The sequence below is a fragment of the Mesoplodon densirostris genome, chromosome 13 (assembly GCF_025265405.1).
Source record: "Mesoplodon densirostris isolate mMesDen1 chromosome 13, mMesDen1 primary haplotype, whole genome shotgun sequence".
NCBI classification, from domain to species: domain Eukaryota; kingdom Metazoa; phylum Chordata; class Mammalia; order Artiodactyla; family Ziphiidae; genus Mesoplodon; species Mesoplodon densirostris.
Window position 1 is genome coordinate 22,118,100 of NC_082673.1, and position 19,926 is coordinate 22,138,025.

Here is a 19,926-nt window from a genome sequence, read left to right on the forward strand (position 1 = left end):
CTTTCTTGTTACACGTATAGTTTTTAACATTTTAACTTGGAGTTACTAGTCTAGAATGAGGTTGAATTTTGACAAGAATCATTCATAAGGAGTAGATGGGTTGTAGAAAATGCAGTGCTGTGACGTACTTGAGAATATGAGAGAAAATGAAATGCTATCTGTAGTGCACATGGCCTTTTAACTTTAACTCCTGTAGTAAAAGGGAATACAAAGATCAATGCTAATGTTAATGAATTAATGGATTTGGCAGTGGACTATTTACTGACTTCTATGTTCTTAATGAGTTATGAAGCACCGCACCAGCTCAGAGTGAAGGAAGTAGACAGGATGGAGGAAAATTTGAGGAGGGTAGGTAAAGCTTCTAAGAAAAGAGTCCTTAAAGGTGAATTAGAAAGAACTTACTGTAAGTCAGAGCAATATTTCCAGTCTTGAAAATCCATTTGAAGTTGGTGATTATTAATTTATTGGAATACCAATTTGCCCTGTCACATGATTTTTCTCCAGCTACCTGGATATATGTTACACAGAGGCAGAAAAGAGTGAGAAATAATAATCGAGGGAAAATACAATTAGTATTTTTTTTTTACCTTTTTCCACTTCCCCGCTCCAACTCTGGGAAGCCTTCACGGACATGGCTGCACTCCCAGCCTCCAGCAGCACTCTGTTATCAAAGAATTCAAAGAAATGGAACATAGGTTTCCAACTTATTAATTTAGCAAAATCAAAAATTATATATAATGTCTTCTGTTGGCAAAGATTTTTGCAATATAATTTGGTTCCATCTTTTGACAAGTAATTTGGTAATGTCTAGCAAGATAAAAATGTTAATAGCTTTTTACACATTAATTATAATTCTGGAAGCTTATGCCAATAACTAAGTTATAATCCAGAAAATTATTATATAAAGATGCTCATTGTCATGTCATTTGTAATAACAAAAAATCGGAAACACCTTTAATTGTTAACAATAGGAAAACAGTTTAGGAAATTATATCCACTTAGTAGAAAATTACAGTTACTATATTATAATTACAAGATGATGGAGCAAAATAGAATAATGCTGAATAAAGAAAGAATGAAGAAAGCTGACTTAAAATTGTGTCTTCCTTATGACAGTAATTATGTAAACATATAAATATTTATTAAAACTTAAAACCAAAATAAAGTTTTAAAAGCTCTGTGCCAATAATGGGGATTTTATGTTTGTTTCAAAATATTTTTTAACATAACTCTTAAAATTCTGTTTTTTCTACTCCTTTTCTTAAGAATTTCTGATTATTACCTCATTTTTCATTTCATAGTTTCAAATAAAGTCAGCAATTTTATCATCAGAGAAGATTAGACTTATTTGACAGTTCATAATTCCAAGTTATTTGGTATAAAAAGACCATATATACTTGTAGGTGCTTTCAAAATAAAATTTCGAGAATTTCTTTTTTTTTTTTTTTTTTTTTTGCTTAGTCTTTCCTAGTACGGAGATTAAGCAAACTACCTAAAATTGCTAGCTATTCTTTTTTCATTTTTCTCATTTTATTCATTTATCTTGCCCTTCACAGAAATGATAACAAATGAGTCTGCAGTTGCATCTGCCAATTTCTTAAATCCTTTATTATCCACATTATGAAATCATACTAATATGAATGCTTCCAGGATTTTCAGAGCTCTTTAGTTATTATACTTTAGCATTCTGTATGAAGTATCTTATGTAACTGTAAAATTTAGACTCAACTTATGGAAGCTTTTGATTTCTTAGTTCAAAAGTGAGAGATCCTTAGTTCAGCCATATGATTAACAATTACTTGTATAGTAAGAAGCTCCTAAATTATTGTTTTATGGTTACCTGGCAATTTTCTTGCCATTTCTCAGAAGTTCTCTATTAAACACATTATCTTTCTTTCTTTCTTTCTCTCTCTCTCTCTCTCTCTCTCTCTCTCTCTCACACACACACACACACACACACACACACACATTGTGATTAAAAGCACAGACTTTGGCATTATGAAGTCTAAGGTTCAATTTCCAGTTCTGTAGTTTCTGGGCCACTTCACTTTAGGCAAGTAACCTAATGTCTCTGAACCTTGTTATTTTCATCTGTAAAATGGAGATTACAGTTATATCAGACAATCCTCAGAACATCCATAATGATTTTAGAGTTTCAGAGTCAGGTACAAGCAGGCACTCAGTAAATGGCTAGTGCTTTTATTACTTTATTATTATTTAGGTCTTGGTTTTCCTTGAGTCTGTGAGTCCCCATAATGAAATGTAATTTCCAGTAGATTGAGTAACACCTGTTTTCACCAAAAATTTTAACTGAGTTCATTACTTTCTGTGCAACCCAGATTAGTTTTCTGCCTTTTTTTCTGTGCCATATGTATGTGTTCAATAGATTTATTTAATAAATGTATGAATGCATGAGCACGTAGATGAATTTTTAAATGCTTCTTTTTGAGAAGGTAGAACAAATGTGACACAGTAGAACAGATAAGAAAATAGTCCATGGAAAAAATGGCACAGTCACGTATGTGCCCAGGGCCAGCCTAAGAAGAATTGCTTTTTTTTTTTTAAAGGAAAAATGTGTTGAATAGCTTATTTTAATTATTTTTAAAAGTTAAGTACAGGGACTTCCCTGGTGGTCCAGTGGTTAAGACTTAACCTTCCAGTGCAGGGGTTGTGGGTTCAATCCCTAGTCGGGGAGCCATGGTCCCACATGCCTCACAGCCAAAAAAACCAAAACATAAAACAGAAGCAGTATTGTAACAAATTCAATAAAGACTTTAAAAAGTGGTCCACATCAAAAAAAAAAAAGTTAAGTACAAAAATTTGCTAATGATTTACATATTTAGCACCAATAAAATAATGTGAGCTTAGCTGTACTAAAACAGAATGTTGAGCTACATTCACATTAAGTGACATTATATACTCTAAATTTATGGAAAACTTCTGAGATGGCTGATAAAAAGTAAGATAGTGAGTGACCTTTGAGCAGAAAAACACAGAAAGAGAAATGGCCTTTTCTACATTCGATTGTGCCTCTAAGTAAAATGCTTGGTAATCTAGCTACAAAGCTATATGTCATTTGGCTTTAGGCACCTACTGTGATTTACCTTGTGAAGATCAGATTTTGCCATGGAGAGGATTTGTAAAAGTATCACACATTCCAGTACCATTGGCAACCACAGCTACCAAAAACTCCTATTTAAATTGATGAACCTAATATCAGATGATAGTATCGTTTCCTTGTGGGTGTTTTGGGAAAAGGTGGGTAGGAAATGTATAAAAGTGAATACTTTATTGACTGAAATAGCAATTCATCATTTTGAAATCATAAAATACATTAAAGTTGTTATAGCATCATGCATTAATATTTCACTGTACTTTAGACATTGCCTACAATCAATGTTTTCTGCCCTTGAAACAGAATCATGCTTGTGGTATGCATTAATCATATAAAAGATTAAACACTGAAAAGAAATTCAGCCTTTAAAGACAATTTGCTTTGATTTATTCAGTGGGCTCTTCCAAAAAGTTAATACCAAGAATTATTGCTTGTTGAATCGGAGTTACAAATTCTTTCAGAGTTACTTAGTATTTTCTTTAATATCAGTATCAAGGAAGGTAAAGCAAGTTTACATATTTATTAGGAAATACAGGCACATAATCATAAAACAAGAAAACACAACGTTTTTATAGACTTTATTTTTTAGATGTGTTTTAATTTTACAGAAAAATTGGAAGATAGTATAAAGTGTTTCTATATACACTATACCCATTTCCATCTATGATGATCAACTTATATTCGTAGGTTACATTGTTACAATCAATTAACAAATATTGATACATTATCATTTACTATAGTCCATACATTAGTCCAGTTCCTTAGTTTTTACCTAATGTCCTTTTTCTATTCCAGGATTTCATCCAAAACATCACATTACATTTAGTTGCCATGTTTCCTTAGGCTCCTCTTGGGTTTGATAGCTTCTCAGATTTTCCTTGGACGACCTTGACAATTTTGAATAGTTAGGTTTTTGTAGGATGCCCACTACTAGAATCTGTTTGATGCATTTTTCATGATCATATTGGGATTATGTGTTTTGGGGAGGAAGACCACAGAGTAGAAGGGTTATTTTGTCAGATCACATCAAGTGTACAAAGTATCAATATGCATTATAAATGCTGAGGTCGACCTTGATCACCAGGCTGAGGTAGTGTTTTTCAGGTTTCTCCAATGTAAAATTACTGTTTTCCCTTTTTCATACTGTACTTTTTGGAAGGAAGTCAATATGCTCAGCCCACAACTAAGGAATAGGGAGTTATGCTTAAAATGGAGTACTACATAAACTATTTGGAATTATTTTGCACCAGAGATTTATCTATTCTCCTGCATTTATTTATGTATCCAATTATTTATTTATATCAGAAGAACTCATGGATTTTTATTTATTTATTTATTTATTTTTTGCGGTATGCGGGCCTCTCACTGTCGTGGCCTCTCCCGTTGCGGAGCACAGGCTCCGGATGCGCAGGCCCAGCGGCCATGGCTCACGGGCCCAGCCACTCCGCGGCATATGGGATCCTCCCAGATCGGGGCACGAACCCGTATCCCCTGCATCGGCAGGCGGACTCTCAACCACTGCGCCACCAGGGAGGCCCTATGGATTTTTATTTTATACTTTGGGTTATAATCTAATTCTACTTTAGTTACTTTGTTCCTCAAATTGCTCTAGTCCTGACCCTTGTGAACTCTTTTCACTTGGCTCTTGTGCCACTCTGATGTATCCCCATCCTCTATTTTTTTTTTTTTGGAACTTCCTTACTTTCTGACACTATAAGACGGTCTTGTATATAAATCTTGTATATTTACTGCCCCAGTCCTAGAATCAGCTATTTCTTCAAGGATAACTAGGTCTTTTTAGTGGAGAACCGTATTAGACAGCAGGATCTGGGTGTGGGGTGTGCTAGTAGCTGCTCGGATGTCATTGCTTCTAGATCTTCTCAGCTGACAGAGCAAAGAGATAATATGTGTGTACATTACCCATGTATATGCACATATCTATAAGTATCTCTCTACATAACATTTGTATTAAGGTAATATGAAGCAATATTAAGCTAACCATGAATGTATATTGATGTTTCCAACTTTAATCTGTTACCACATAGATCATCTTAGCCTCATCTCTTGCTTATCTATAAATTTCAACTCCAGCAAAACATTTGACTTTTAGAAGTATGAAAATCAAATTGTAGCAACTTTGGGAAGCCACATCATCTAGCAGGATAATTCTTAAAGGACAAGGTGTATATCATCAAATTTTAATTTACAGTCAGCAGTACTTTTTAACATCAATAGGCCTCCAGACCTCTGCTTCCAAGAAGATGAAGTAGCCCATTTCTCCCGGTTTCTCCCACTTAAAACTAAAACCCTGAACATAACAACAAACAAATATAGGAAGACACTGAAAGGTGGAAATGAGAAGGCAGACTTAACTAGAGATTTTGGGACTTGAGGAATAACATGGTGATGAGTCCCCTGTGTTTCCTGTTGCTTCCTATACATCCTGGAGAGGGTATTACAGGAACCCCCAATCAATAACCACCAACAGAACAACAGACAAAAAAGCTTCAAAAAAAACCCTGTTCCCCCTAGCCAAAGTATGAGGAAAGGGGTTGCTAAAGACAGAAAACCATTTGGGCAATAATATACACACTACTCAAGCCAAGTGCCAGTGGAATATTGCACCCATCCCCTATGTCCTGTGGTTTCAGTTGGGCCAAGCTAGGATTTGATCTTCCACACCACCCCACTCCTGCCCTCCAGAAGAGGCAGCACTCTGATTCTCCACCAGGTTTGTTTCAGTGTGGTCCAGTGGTGAGCTGAGCCTCCACCCCTTTCCATTAGCAAAGAGACTTTAAAAGGTGGTGCCTGACAGGCTAGTTAACACTCGGCTGCCCTCACACAGTCGTGGGGTCCAATGGTGGAACTTAGCCTCTGTCTCTCCCTGACATCAATAAGAATAGGATGTTACAGGTTGGAGGGAGTAGGCACCCCACTAACCCCCAACACGTGTCAGTGAGACCCACTGGGGTGCTAAATCCTCATAACTATCCTGAGGCAGTAAGACAGAATGAGATGGCACAAACAGGGCTAGTTGTCAGTTCTCTTCCTCTTACCCTGGTGTCAGTGGGGCCAGCAGGTAGCTGACCCTCTACTCACACCTGGCATCAACAAGAAAGAATGAAGTGGGAGGAAGGAGAACAAACACTTCACTTCTCCCCTCCCCTGGTGTCAAGAAATCTACTGGGGAGATGAACTTCCACTCCTAATAAAAGGCAACACAATGATATTAATGTTCCCACTTTTGGGGGGAAGGTGTCAGAGGGCCAATAGGATAGCTGAACTTCTACTTGATCTGTCTGCAGTGAGAAAATGTAAGTGCCCACTTTTGCTAGGGTATTGTCAGTAGGGCCCAATGGAAATCTGTACGTAAGCCCCCAGTCCTCATACTACACCTCAAATAGGATGACTTCCTTCTAAAAGGTAATAATAAAATTAAATGGGATACAGAGTCATATAATAACTCACAATGTTTAGAATACAATTGAAAAATACTCATGACACCAAGAACCAGGAAATCACAGAATAAATGAGAAAAGACAATAAACATACACCAACACTGAGATAAAACATCTATTGAAATTATCAGACAAGGATTTTAAATAAGCTGTCACATAAATGCTTCAATTAGCAATTATGTGTTCCTTGACAGAAATGGGAAAAATAGAAAGTGTAAACAAAGAACTAGAAGTTATAACAATAAAAACAAATGAGAACAGTAGAACTGAAGAATACAACAGTCAAAAAATTTGCTCAAGAGTAGAGTGGAGATTACAAAGCATAGAATCATGAATTTAAAAGAGACCAATACAATGTACCAAATGTACAGAGAAAAATAGACTGAGGGGTAGAGATGGGAGAAAGAACAGGATCTCAAGAACCTGTAAACAGTAACAAAAGCACTAACATTCATATCATCAAAGTTCCAGAATGAAAAAAGAGAGCAAGTAGGACTGACAAAGTAGTCAAAGAAATCATGACTAAAAAGTTCCCAATTTTTTAGAAGACATAAACACAAATTCAAGAATCTGAGCAAACCCAAAGAGGAAAAACACAAAGATATCCTTGCCAAGATGTGTCATAATTAAACTTCTGAAAAGCAGAGACAAAAAAAAAATCTCGAAAGTGGACAGGCAGAAACAATGTATCACTTATTGAGAAACACCAATTCCAATGACAGCATATTTCTTGTCTAAAACTATGGAGTCAGAAGCACTGACATAACATTTTTCAAGTACTAAAAGAAAAGAACTCTCAGCCACAAATTCACACTTTTTATATCCACTTTCTTGTTTGACTTATATTAATGGACTACTAACTCATCTTTCTATATCCGGGACTGTCATCACCCTTCTCCAAAAATCTAGTCACAGTATTTCCAGAGTGATCTTTCTGAAAATGAAACAAATTTTTCTTATAAAAATACCTGATTGTGTTATGAAACTTTTCTCTCTTCTAAGTTACCAGTTAAAATCCTTCAATGGATTCCCATCTTTCTTGGAGTAAAATCTCACATCCAAACTCTCTTTGTCCTTTTGGGCTGCTGTAAGATTATACTGCAGGATGGGTGGCTCATACACAACAGGATTTTTTTTTCTCACAGTTCTGGAGGCTGCAAGTTCAAGAATAGGGTGCCAGTATGGTCAGATGAGGGCCCTCTTCTGAGTCACAGACTTCTCATTGTATCCTCACATGACAGAAAAGCTTAGGGAGCTCTGTGGGGTCTCTTTTACAAGAGCACTAATACCATAATCATTTCCCAAAGGCCCCACCTACTAATACTATCAATCACCTCTGGAAATTAAGATTTCAACGTATGAATTTGGAGGGGAACACAAAGACTAGACCATAGCACTTACTATACATACATGGACCATTCATGATCTGGCTTCTACCACCCTCTCCATTGTCTTCTTTTCTTACACTCCAGTGAGCATTTCTTTTTCTTTTTTTTTTTTTTTTTTCCGGTACGCGGGCCTCTCACTGTTGTGGCCTCTCCCGTTGCGGAGCACAGGCTCCAGACGCGCAGGCTCAGCGGCCATGGCTCACGGGCCTAGCCGCTCCGCAGCATGTGGGATCTTCCTGGACCGGGTCACGAACCCGTGTCCCCTGCATCAGCAGGCGGATTCTCAACCACTGCGCCACCAGGGAAGCCCCAGTGAGCATTTCTTATACTGATTATGAATGGAACTCTTTTCTGGGCTGATCCTTAACCATTCATTTTCTGGCAACCATGAATTTATCTTCTCTTTTCCTCAAAAATTCACCCTTCCTTCATGTTACATATCCATTTCAATTGCCTTCTACAGGAAGCCCTACTGATATCCCCCATATACTACTGTCCACATCATGAATTAAGGTCTTACCGTGTCTTCCTATAGCACTCTGTAATAATTTTTACAGTAACTATGAATCTTCTTATTTGAGTGTCACAATACATTGAATTCTAGGTGGCACAATAATGATTTTAGTAACAGTAACACTGGTGCCTAGTTTAACCCATGGCATACTTTAGGTGTTCAATAAATGTTTGTTGAATGAGTGAATGAATGAATGGTCAATTTGAAATCTTAATCATGTTACTTTTCAAAAATCTGTTAAAAGATACCCACAGTTTTCCAGAAGATTAGGGACTTAGGATCTTCAACTTGATTTAATAGAGGAAATTTTTACTCATACATCATGCTTAAATACCTCAAAGTAAAACCATTAACCCAGGAATTTAAGGTTATCCATTTGGACTTGCAAGCCAATAATTAATATCTCCTGCCCCGACTGTATTAGATTGTTTCAATGCTCCACTCATATCTCCCCAGCACTCATCATTCCAGTATATGCTGATAGAATCATGCTACCACCTGCAACTATCCACCTTAGGGCAGTCCAGAAGTTACAGGAGTTAATGTATCTGGGTGTAGCTTTCAACCAAGGACAGAGGGGTCTGGAAGATAAGTACTTCAAGTTTCTCACCGATTCTTGGGATAACTCTGAGATATGTTCTATAGAGTTTGACAGAACTGCCCTGAAGTACTGGCAGCAGTTCCTTGCAGGAGTAATTTATTCAGTAATCCACCTCTGTTGGCTTCCTTCCATGCCTCCATTCTCAATTCCCACTCCACTTCTGAGTTTTCTGGAAGCACATCCCAGATGAACAGTTTGCATTCAAATTATTGCCTCAGGTTCTGCTTCTAGGGGAATTCAATTTATAGCCTCCTAACAATCCCGTGCTCCTTACAGAGCCATCACTGGTACAAGTATCAAGGCATGGCACATTATGTATCACTCCTCCTAAATCCTAATATTTTTAAACAGATAGGAAAGAGCATGACCTTGAAGAGAAAAATAGTTTATATGAGAATGGCCAATGGATAAAGGGAAGGAGAGACAGTGCCATTTGTTTTCCATTAATGATAGTGTGAAATTTATGGGCAGATGGTCTAACAGGTGTGACTATAATTTGAGGAGCCTGCTCCCTTGGTTACAGAAGACTGCTGTTGTTATTATTATGGAACCACAACCTCATGACTTTATTGCTTCACTTGATGTAGCCTTTTCCTTTACCCTTAAATCTTTCTACATCACTGAATTGCAGCCAATAGATTTATTTTCTCCCTATGGCTCCATCACAAAAAAAGACACATGCACACACACACACACACACACACACACACACATAGTTTTGTGTATGCCAGTGCTAGAAAAGACAAGCTCATGGTGCATGTATGCAATGGATATTGTACATTATGGATCTCTGTGAAATAGTCTTCTGCAGGTTCCTATGTTTATTTTATGAGTAATTAGCTTTAGTAAAGTTAATTTCCTGAAGATCTTGATGAAGACTGAAGAAAGGAAGTAAATTTTAAAGAAAAAGACTTAGAAACTTGCCCTTTTTGCCCTCTCTTTGTGTCTTAATGAACAAAGGATAACTGGGCCTTTTTTGAAGTCTTTGCTTGAGTTGAAGACACAAAATGCAACCTGTACTCTTATCATAATATGTTCAGTTTATGAGTACACAAACTTATAAACCATGAATTTCCCTAAAGTTATTATACCATTTAGAAGATGTTTGCTTGGACGTTTACTTAAAGCCAAACAATTGAGGTCTATATGTCCAAATAATTGCCTTCTCTCTTGCTGTCTCCATTTCAGTTTCCTGAGTTTCTGGGAAGGCCTGGTTTCCCCAAAGGAACGATTTCCGGTAGAAGTCTGAAGGTCTGACCCAAGAAAAATAATCCAGTATAGCCAATGAATTGAGGACAAGAAGGTTTCCAATCAGGTAGGAGCATTTAATCTCATACATTACAATCACCTTAAGCTGGATATGATTTACCTGCTTGGAAAAAGATGCATATATAACCTACCCCACAAGAAAGCTGTTCTCAATTCCCTTAGAGGTTGTGGTGTTTATCAGAGAGTGCCTTGGGGGAAAATGAATACAATAACAGTATGATGCGTTTTTTTTTTTCATTTTTAGCTCATTGTTGCCAAGTACACTTGGTGATCTTGGTGCCTGTGGTTTAATCCCAGGAGGTTAGACATGTGGAACAGCACATTAACCCTTTTTAGTTATTTTCTCCCAAGACAAATCATTCTTATAGGTTGTCTCCATGGTCTTCTAGTTGCTTATCAAAATTAAGCATCAAGTCTTCTAAGTGAGCAATAGCCACAGTCAGTGTGAGGAAATCAGCTTGGTTCTTATTGGGGCACATCTTCTTGGTCTTGGAACAAAGTGAGTTCACATAGGGAGTTAGAAGGAGGAGAATGGGGCATGTGAAAGGGAGTTATGTGTTCTCACTTACCTATGCATGTTGAAACTCCACTAACAGTTTTATTTTCATTAGCAATTTGTGATAAAAACTTAGGGTAAAGGGAATAATGAAGCTGTCCCATTATATGGCAGGACAAAAGATAGTAGTGACATCAAAATCAGGGCCTATCCATCTCATTTGCAGTTATATACTCAGTGTTTAGCATAGCATTTGACCCCTCATCAGTATTCAATAAGAAGATGTGTGTTGAATGACTTAGGGATGAATTAATGAATGAAAAAAGTTAATATGGTAGAAAATGTGTTTTATCCTTGTATTTTCGTGTGTTGACTTCTGTATTTCAAGGCCCAGCACTGTAACTGACACATAGAATATAAGCAATAAAATTTGTTGAAAGAATGAATGAGTCCCCACAATTCTAAGAATAATTTTAAGAACAACACAGACCCCATATCTGCCAAGGTCTATGAGAGAAGTATCCAGAGATGGAAGCCTGGATCTCAGCTAGTGGTAGAGCTGACAGAATTTATCTAGTTTTAATAATTTACAGCTCATCCCATTACATTTAAGCATAGTACCTACATGAGCCATACAATTAAATGTTGAATGCACAACCTAAAAGTTGAGAATTATGTTTTATTTGGAGGACATACTGAGGACTTAAGTCAGGAGACAGCCTCTCAGATAGCTCTGAGGGACTGTTCTGAAGAGGTAAGGGAGGGCACAGGATATTTAGGGGTTCTTGCAAAAAAAAAAAAAAAAAACAGGTAGTTGGAACATCAAAAGATTACTGTTAATTAAAGAAACTAGACATCTTAAGTTAATAAATTTAGCACTTTTCTATATATGGTGAGATTCAAGAATCTGGTCTCATGGAAATCATTCCCTTGATATGCACTTTAATTATCTAGGGCCAGTATCCTGTTTTCTCCATCCTGAGTCCCCTCAGGGTGAAGCTTTGGGGGTGGCTTCAGTGGCTGATGGCTTGATGGCTATGACATCCTTTGTTACTGATAAGACAGGCTACATTCTTTGTCCACATAAATGACTCGAATATGGATAGTAAATCTGTGGATTTGCAAAACGTAATTCTTGGAGCATTTTTATAAGGACAAAGTTAAGGGCAATTTCAGAATCACTAGCAGCTAAAATTGTTATTTACACTTTTCCACCCGTAGGTAGTAATCTGATGTTGCTATCTTCAGTATTCCCAAGGGATAACAAAAGCCATTTAATTCAAGAAAGAAATGTAAAATTTAGCACAATGCAGCTTCCACAAAACCAAACACACAAACACACACCCAACTCTCGCAGATATGAAGTAATAATCTAAAATAGAATCCTGGAACTAATTGCAAAAAAAGAGCAAATGCACTCATATTGGATAATGTTATTCTTTTATTAATGTTTGATATATATGTATTTATTAATAAAATTCAGAGTTGCTATATGGAGAAATAGCTTTGTACCAATATTGTCTTTGTATGTGTTTATGAATAATGTATGAGATTGCCTCCTATGCTCCTTTTCCTTTATTCTCTTGCAGGCAGTAGATGTAGTTATCAGTTGTTTTTAAAATTTCTAGGCAGCCAAAGGACTAGTATCACTTAAATAAAGAAGGCAAATTGTCCCAAAGTAGGAACAATTTTCCTTCATTATGGAACATAAAGTCCTCATATGAGGGGGGAAGAATTTCATAGCTAAAAGCTTTCAACTACAGAAGAGTTATGAGTAACTATGTATGTTGTTTCAAAGTGGACTCTCTATAATTAATATCTAGTGGTTATCTTTGGTATACAATGGATTTCGATTTTTTAAATATTATTAGATAATATACAAAAGAATATATTTAATTGTATGTAAGTTATGAGAAATAATAAAAAACTCCTGCAAACACACCACCAAAACTAAGAACTAGAATCGAAACTGCTGAGTCTTCTCTCTGTTCTCTACCCTGATCCCACCTTCCTGCTTTCACCAAAGAAATCACTCTGATCTTGGCTTTATGTTCAACATCCACATAATTTTTATCTGATTTTGCTAATTATTGAGATTTATAAAATTGATATCATACTTTAGTCTTCTGTGCTTGCTTTTTTTACTCAACATTATGTTTCTAAGGTTCATCCACTTTGCTTTAACTAGTGTTCATTCATTTGTACTACTGTATAATATTTTATTGTATAAATACAAGAAAATGTGTTTATTATTCTATTAATGATATTTGGGTTGTTTTGGGCCTATTATGGACAGTACTTCCGTGACCATTTATTTTAATGTTTCCTGGTACACATGTGCAAGATTTAACATAAGTAAAAGAGTAGACATACTAAGAGTAGAATTGCTGAGTTGCAGGGAATTCAAATATTCAACTTTAAAAAATAATGTCAAAATGTTTTCCAAAGTTATGGAATCAATTTTCAGTCCTTTTGCTCTATAGCTTCACCAGTTAGAATGGCCAGTCTAGTCTTTTGTTCCTTGTATTGGTCTGCTCAGGTTGTCCTAGCAAAATACCTCAGATTCAGTGGCTTAAAAAACAAGAGATTTATCTTCTCACAGTTCTGGAGGCTGGAAGTCCGCGATCAAGATGTTGGCAGTTTTGGGTCCTCCTGAGGCCTCCTTCCTTGATTTGCAGATGACCACTGTTTTCTTGCTATGTCCTAACATGGCCTTTCCTCTGTGTGTATACATCCCTCGTATCTCTTCCTCTTCTTACAAGGACACCAGTCATATCAGTTAGGGACCCACCATTATGACCTCATTTAACCATATAATGTTTTTAAAGTCCCTGTCTCCAAACAGCCACATTGGGAGATGGAGCATCAACATACAAATTTTAGGGAACACAATTCAGTACATAACAATTTTAATTTGTATTTCTCTAATGAACGATAGGTTGAGAATCCTTTCATTTGTTTAATAGTTGCCTATGTTTCCTATTCTGTGAAAGTCCAGAGAATATCTTTTGTCCATTTTTCTACTGTTTATCTTTTTCTTACTTATTTCTATTGTTCTTTAAATACAAGCAAATAATCCTTGGTCAGCTATATATGACACAAGTAAGTTATTTCATGCCTTCTCACTTTTTTAATGTTGTCTTGTGATAAATAGCAGCTCTCAATTTTAATGAAATCAAATTTATCTTTTAGCTTAGTGTCTTTTTGTTCTACTTAAAATGTCCTTCCCTCGTTTAATGCTACCCAGATATAGTATATTTTCTTCTGAAAGTTCTAGTGTATCTTTGTTTTATATTCAGACCATTAATGCACTTACAATCGACTTGTCTGTATTATCCAATTTCTTTGTTTTCTTATGAATAATTAAGTTTTCCAGGACCATTTTGGAATGAATGGATTTTTTAGGTGTGTCTCAGCTCTTCTTGACCATTCACATAAATTTCAGAATTGGCAATCCTGTAAAACCTCTATTAAGTATTTTTATTGTAATTGCATTGACTATATAAATTAAGTTGTGGAAAATTTATATCATTATGATGAGTCTTTTCTATCCATAAACAAGATGCATCTCTCCATTTATTTAAGACTTCTCTAATATCTTTCAATAAGGTTTTATTTTCTTCATAAATGTCTTGCACATTTTTATTTAGATTTATTCCTAGGTAGTTATTTTTTTCCATTTTAAATAATTTTTAAGCTCTCTCTCTTTGTTCCTGGATTATAGAAATCCAATAGATTTTTGCACCTTGAGCTTATATCTAGCCATCTTGCTAATATCGTTTTTTAGTAAGAGAGAGGATTTTCTTAACAAAGAGGAATAAATGTAAAATTAAATAAAAATGTTATGGGTCAGCTCTGGTCAATAGAACTTTCCATGATAATGGAAATGTTCTTAGTGCTGTCAAAAACTATAGCCATTCGTCACATGTGTTTTAAAAATTTTAAATGTAAATTCAATAAAATTCAATAAAATTAAAATTGCAGTTCCTAAGTCAAACTTGCCCACATTTCAAGTATTTAATAGCCACTTGTGACTAATGGACACTATACTGGACATTGTAGCTCTAGACTATTAGACTGTGAAGCCATGGCATCCCAGGATTTTATCTTTGTCAATGGCATAGTGAGATCTTTCATGTGACAGTTATTCTGTTATTAAAAAGAGAAGCTACTTAACCTAGTCGTCCCTAACTTTTTGAAATAATCCAACATAGCTTTCACCATTCATGAATTTCTTGAATCATATTTATGTTTCTAAACTATTTCTTGCATCAAGTGTTCACTTTGTAGCAAGTTCATTGTCCTAAAATGGCACATACCAAAGTATCAAGAGGTTCCCTTATTCCTGATAAGCTGTGATTGGATGAAGAAGACCTTGTTACCCTACCTACCTGATTTTTGTTATAATCAGATGTTAATCTGTATCAGTCTCCATATTCAAAATTCACCTTCAAAATTATATGTTATTCACATGATGGTTGTCTTTATTTCATTTAGCTAGTATCATGACCTTGTAAATGCAGTTTTGGTCATTTTCTCCTAAAATCTCATATTTATCCATGTGGAAATACATCTCCTACTTCTTTGCCCTCTTATAAACTCTTCCTGTAATTTAATCCTCATGAGCTTTATTTCCCCTAATTTTAATTCCTTAATATTTTTTTTTGTAAAATATTTAAGAGATCACTGGTGTGCTCTTTTTTTCAATCATCTATACATTTAAACAGTGTGTTGCAATAAGAAATAGTACTGGTAATCGTAAGACCAGAGTCCTAGTTTTACCCATAAAAATGAACTATATGTGCATTTAAATAAGGTTTATATAAGGTTATATAAGGTTTATTCTGATTCTAAAATTGTTATGATTATTTAGAAAATTATGTTTGAAATATGACATTCAAAACCAATAAAGGTTTGAAATCTATTAAAAATTTACAAAGAATTCAAGTATTTCACCTTTTTCCCTGATTTGATATTAAACTGTAATAATTCATCTTTCACTTACAGCATGCTGTAGCTGCTGTTGACACAAGGACAAAATATAATGTCTAAATATTGTGTACTTGTTTTTTAAATGAATACTTTTGTTTAAAATTGTCTTTTACATAAATTCTTGATTTCCTTTTCACAACTTTTCCATTCCCTATGTTACTGCAATCAATCACTCATGATAGAAAAGTATTCTCTTTTCTGTTTGCTAAAGCTCTTTTTAAAATACCAAGTTTCAAATTATCATCAATTCAAAAAACTTTGGAAAATGAACTTCATAATTTCCAGAATGAATATTTTGTTTCACTGGCTACCAGGACACCATCCTCTCCTAGATTTCTCCCCTCCTCACTCACCATTCCTTGGCAGTCTCCCTTGGTGATGCCTCCCATCCCTCAACGTCTGTTAGAATGCCCTATGGCTCATTCCTGGCCCCCTTCACTCTCCACCTACCTTAACTACTCATAAGTTTTAATCTAGACCCATTACTTTAATGGGAAGATGACTCATGACTCCCCAATTCATACTTCTAGCCCTCACCACTCACCTAACCTCCAGACTCCTAATTACAATTTCCCACTAAATATCTCCAATCTATGCATAATAGACATTTCAAACTTAGCAAATAAAACTAAATATTTTGCTTTGATCCATCCATTGCACTCCAGTTTTTCCTGACTCCATAACTCATCCAGTTGCTCAGGCCAAAAATGTTAGATTCATCCTTAAACTCTCACTTTCCCACAATTCCTATGTCCAGTCCATCAGAAATTCTTGCCAGCTCTAACTTGAAAATACATTCTGTATCGACCTGCCTCTCACCTTACTCTTGCCATCTTTACTTACTCCAAGCCATCATTGCTTGCCTCATCTAATGCAATAGGCAGCCTCTTACACAACCTCCTTGCTTCTTCCCCTCTTGTCCCAATCCTTATAGTCTATAACCAACACAATAGCCAGAATAATCTAAAAAAATAAATAAATAAATAAATCATATCACATTATTTCACAAAACCCGTTCCCATCACTTTAGAATAAAAATTAAACTTTTTACCTGTCCTACATGCTTTATTCAATATTTCTCTGCCCTACTCTCCAAACTCATTTACTACTACTATTCTCTCACACACACACACAGATTTTCTTTCTGCAGTGGCTTTCCCAACATCAGGGCCTTTGCACTTGCTATTCCCTAAAACCTGGAAGATTTAAAAAATCTGTAAGATTCCTCCAAGCAAGATCTTAGAAGGTATTTACATTTCATTTTGTAGAGACACTTGGTAGAAGACATTTTTGCAAAAGATAGATACATTTTACTTTGGCGGCTATTCACACATCTAGCAATGTCCAAGTTGGTTAAATAACAAATGTGAATTGATGAAGCTAAAATAAAAGAACTGTAGTTGGTGAGACCTATGTGTTTTAAACCGTGAACTTTGAGGAATTGTAGACATGCAAACTACACCATGGTTTCAGTGTTAATGTGTTAGAATTAGCTAAGGTATTTTCCAAATACTCATTACTCTCTAAAGAGCTTCTGAGCAGGAAATCAGAACAGGGCCTGTGGACCTGAATTTTATCAAGTACCTCAGTTGATTCTGTTGCAAATGGTTTTCAGTCAGCCCTTTGAGAGACACCAAGCTGGGGTATTTGCCCAGATATGATTACCAATGGTCATGCAAGTCACCAATGAGATACAATTGAGGATCAACAAATGACTGAAAAGAGTGACAAAAGAAGAAGAGGATCCAGTAAGGACCACTAGAGATGCTATCCCAAGCACTCTTGGCTAGGAGTTTTACAAATCCATTCATATAAATAGACTGATAGTTAACAGCCAAATGGCACTGCATATATTTTTAAGTTGCTGAGCATTAAAGTGTATGGATAAACATCATAAGTTTTGTTAAATTATATTTTGGTTGCTATAAAATTAGGTGTACATTGTGTGTCATAGATGTAGGGATATGGATGTGTAAATATATGTCGTTGTTTCAGTTCTTCAGCTGATACTTCATAATGTCTTTGTAACTTCTAAATGAAGGACCTCTTCAAATATTGTTTAGAAAAAAAAGATACCTGTTCATCCCTGTCCACCTCCCTTTCTTCATCCCCTTCCTTGTCCCTTCCCTTCCTTTTTTTTTATATATCTTTATTGGAGTATAATTGCTTTACAGTGTTGTGATCCCTTCCCTTCTTGAACAAATTAGCCCATTAAGTGAGGTAAAATAACCCTTTGTCAGCATGGGGGAGGTGGACATTCAAGGAACCACATGACTTGGCATTGGGTCTCAGAGTCTGAGAAAGGGGAGAGGATGTCTGCATAAGTGAGCCTGGAGTTGACTGCTGAAGTCTGATTCGTGTGAAAGGGCATCCACATGAGGAAGTGGCCTTGGCAACCACTCTGTACAGAGAGTCATAACCCGTGCCAGGTGGAGAAAATGTGTAGATGGGAAAGTGGCAGCTACAAGAATTTACTTAAATACAGGAAGATTGATCAAATAAGTAAGGATATTAAGGATATGGTAATCAGTGTTATTTTAATATCTGTGGAGGGAGCTAAAATATGAAAAGGGCAAAAACTAGAATGAAAGGGTGTTGAAAGGGAATGGAGGATGTTAATGTGAACACATGATTTTCAATATAAAGGCATTATAGAAATAAACATAGACAATATGTATGCATATGTTTATGAATATATGTTTATGAATATGTGTAAATGGTTATGAATATGTGTTTTCATATGTGTGTATGCATATATGTACATAAATCCCCTAGCTCTGCCTATTGAGAGTACCTGGGACCACTACTTCCCAAGAGCAATGAATACACCTAGTGTCCAGATCCTGGTTTCTAAATACAGCTCTCCAACTGAAGGAACTAAAGCTCTTTGGAGAAATGGCTGATTCTAGAGCTACTACAGGAAAAATATAAGATGACCGTAGAACATATTATTGTTTCAAGAAGGGATCAGCCATAAAAAGAAATGAAATTGAGTTATTTGTAGTGAGGTGGATGGACCTAGAGTCTGTCATACAGAGTGAAGTAAGTCAGAAAGAGAAAAACAAATACCATATGCTAACACATATATATGGAATCTAAAGAAAAAAAATGGTTCTGAAGAACCTAGGGGCAAGAGAGGAATAAAGACGCAGATGTAGAGAATGGACTTGAGGACATGGGGAGGGGGAAGGGTAAGCTGGGACGGTGTGAGAGAGTGGCATGGACATATATACACTACCAAATATAAAACCTATAGCTAGTGGGAAGCAGCCACATAGCACAGGGAGATCAGCTCGGTGCTTTGTGACCACCTAGAGGGGTGAGGTAGGGAGGGTGGGAGGGAGGGAGACGCAACAGGGAGGAGATATGGGGATGTATGTATATGTATAGCTGATTCACTTTGTTATAAAGCAGAAACTAGCAGACCATTGTAAAGCAATTATACTCCAATAAAGATGTTAAAAAAAAAAGAAAGAAGAAGGGAGATATCAAAGAATAATTGGGAAACATCAAAGGATATATAAGCCAAACTGACGGCGCTTCCACTGGACAAATCTTGAACCATCTAAGCCTCAAAATAAATAATGGTAGAAACATATTATAGTCAATTGAATAAAATAGGAGTCTATGAGTTCATACTGATTTAAATAATTAAATTAAATAAATTATGTTTGATGAGGAACAGGATATTTACATAATTACAAAGTGTCTTACCACAAAAATTATTAATAATGAAGGAGAAAAAAATAACTTTACAATGGAGAAGACTGGATGATACACCTTAATCAAATGAGTAAAATAATATTCCAGTAAGGTTACAAGTTAAAAGTTTGCCGAAATTGTTTGATAGGAAGCAGTGAGAAGGACAGAGCTTCTCCACTGTGTTATTCCTGCCAACTACACATATCCTGAATAATCATGAGACAAATACAAACAGCTAAATCCTACAAAATAACTGATCCATATTCTTTAAAATTTTCTAGTTCATGAAGTTCAAGGGAAGCCTGAGAATATTTTCCAGATTAAAAAACTAAAGAGACAGGACAACTAAATGCAACATGTGACGCTGGGATGATCCTTTTATTATGAAGGA

At 35.8% G+C, this 19,926-nt stretch overlaps 1 protein-coding gene across 3 annotated transcripts in view; it reads left to right on the top strand.

The window, feature by feature from the left end:
* Window positions 1-19,926, top strand: part of PKIA (cAMP-dependent protein kinase inhibitor alpha) — a 99,812-nt gene that overhangs the window by 52,795 nt on the left and 27,091 nt on the right. For 2 of the 3 annotated variants that reach the window (XM_060116347.1, XM_060116348.1), the window contains exon 2: window positions 10,265-10,391. The exons of the other annotated variant lie outside the window; for it this stretch is intronic. The gene's annotated coding sequence lies outside the window, so the exon portion shown is untranslated. The remainder of the gene's footprint in view (window positions 1-10,264; window positions 10,392-19,926) is intronic. 3 annotated transcript variants of the gene reach the window in all.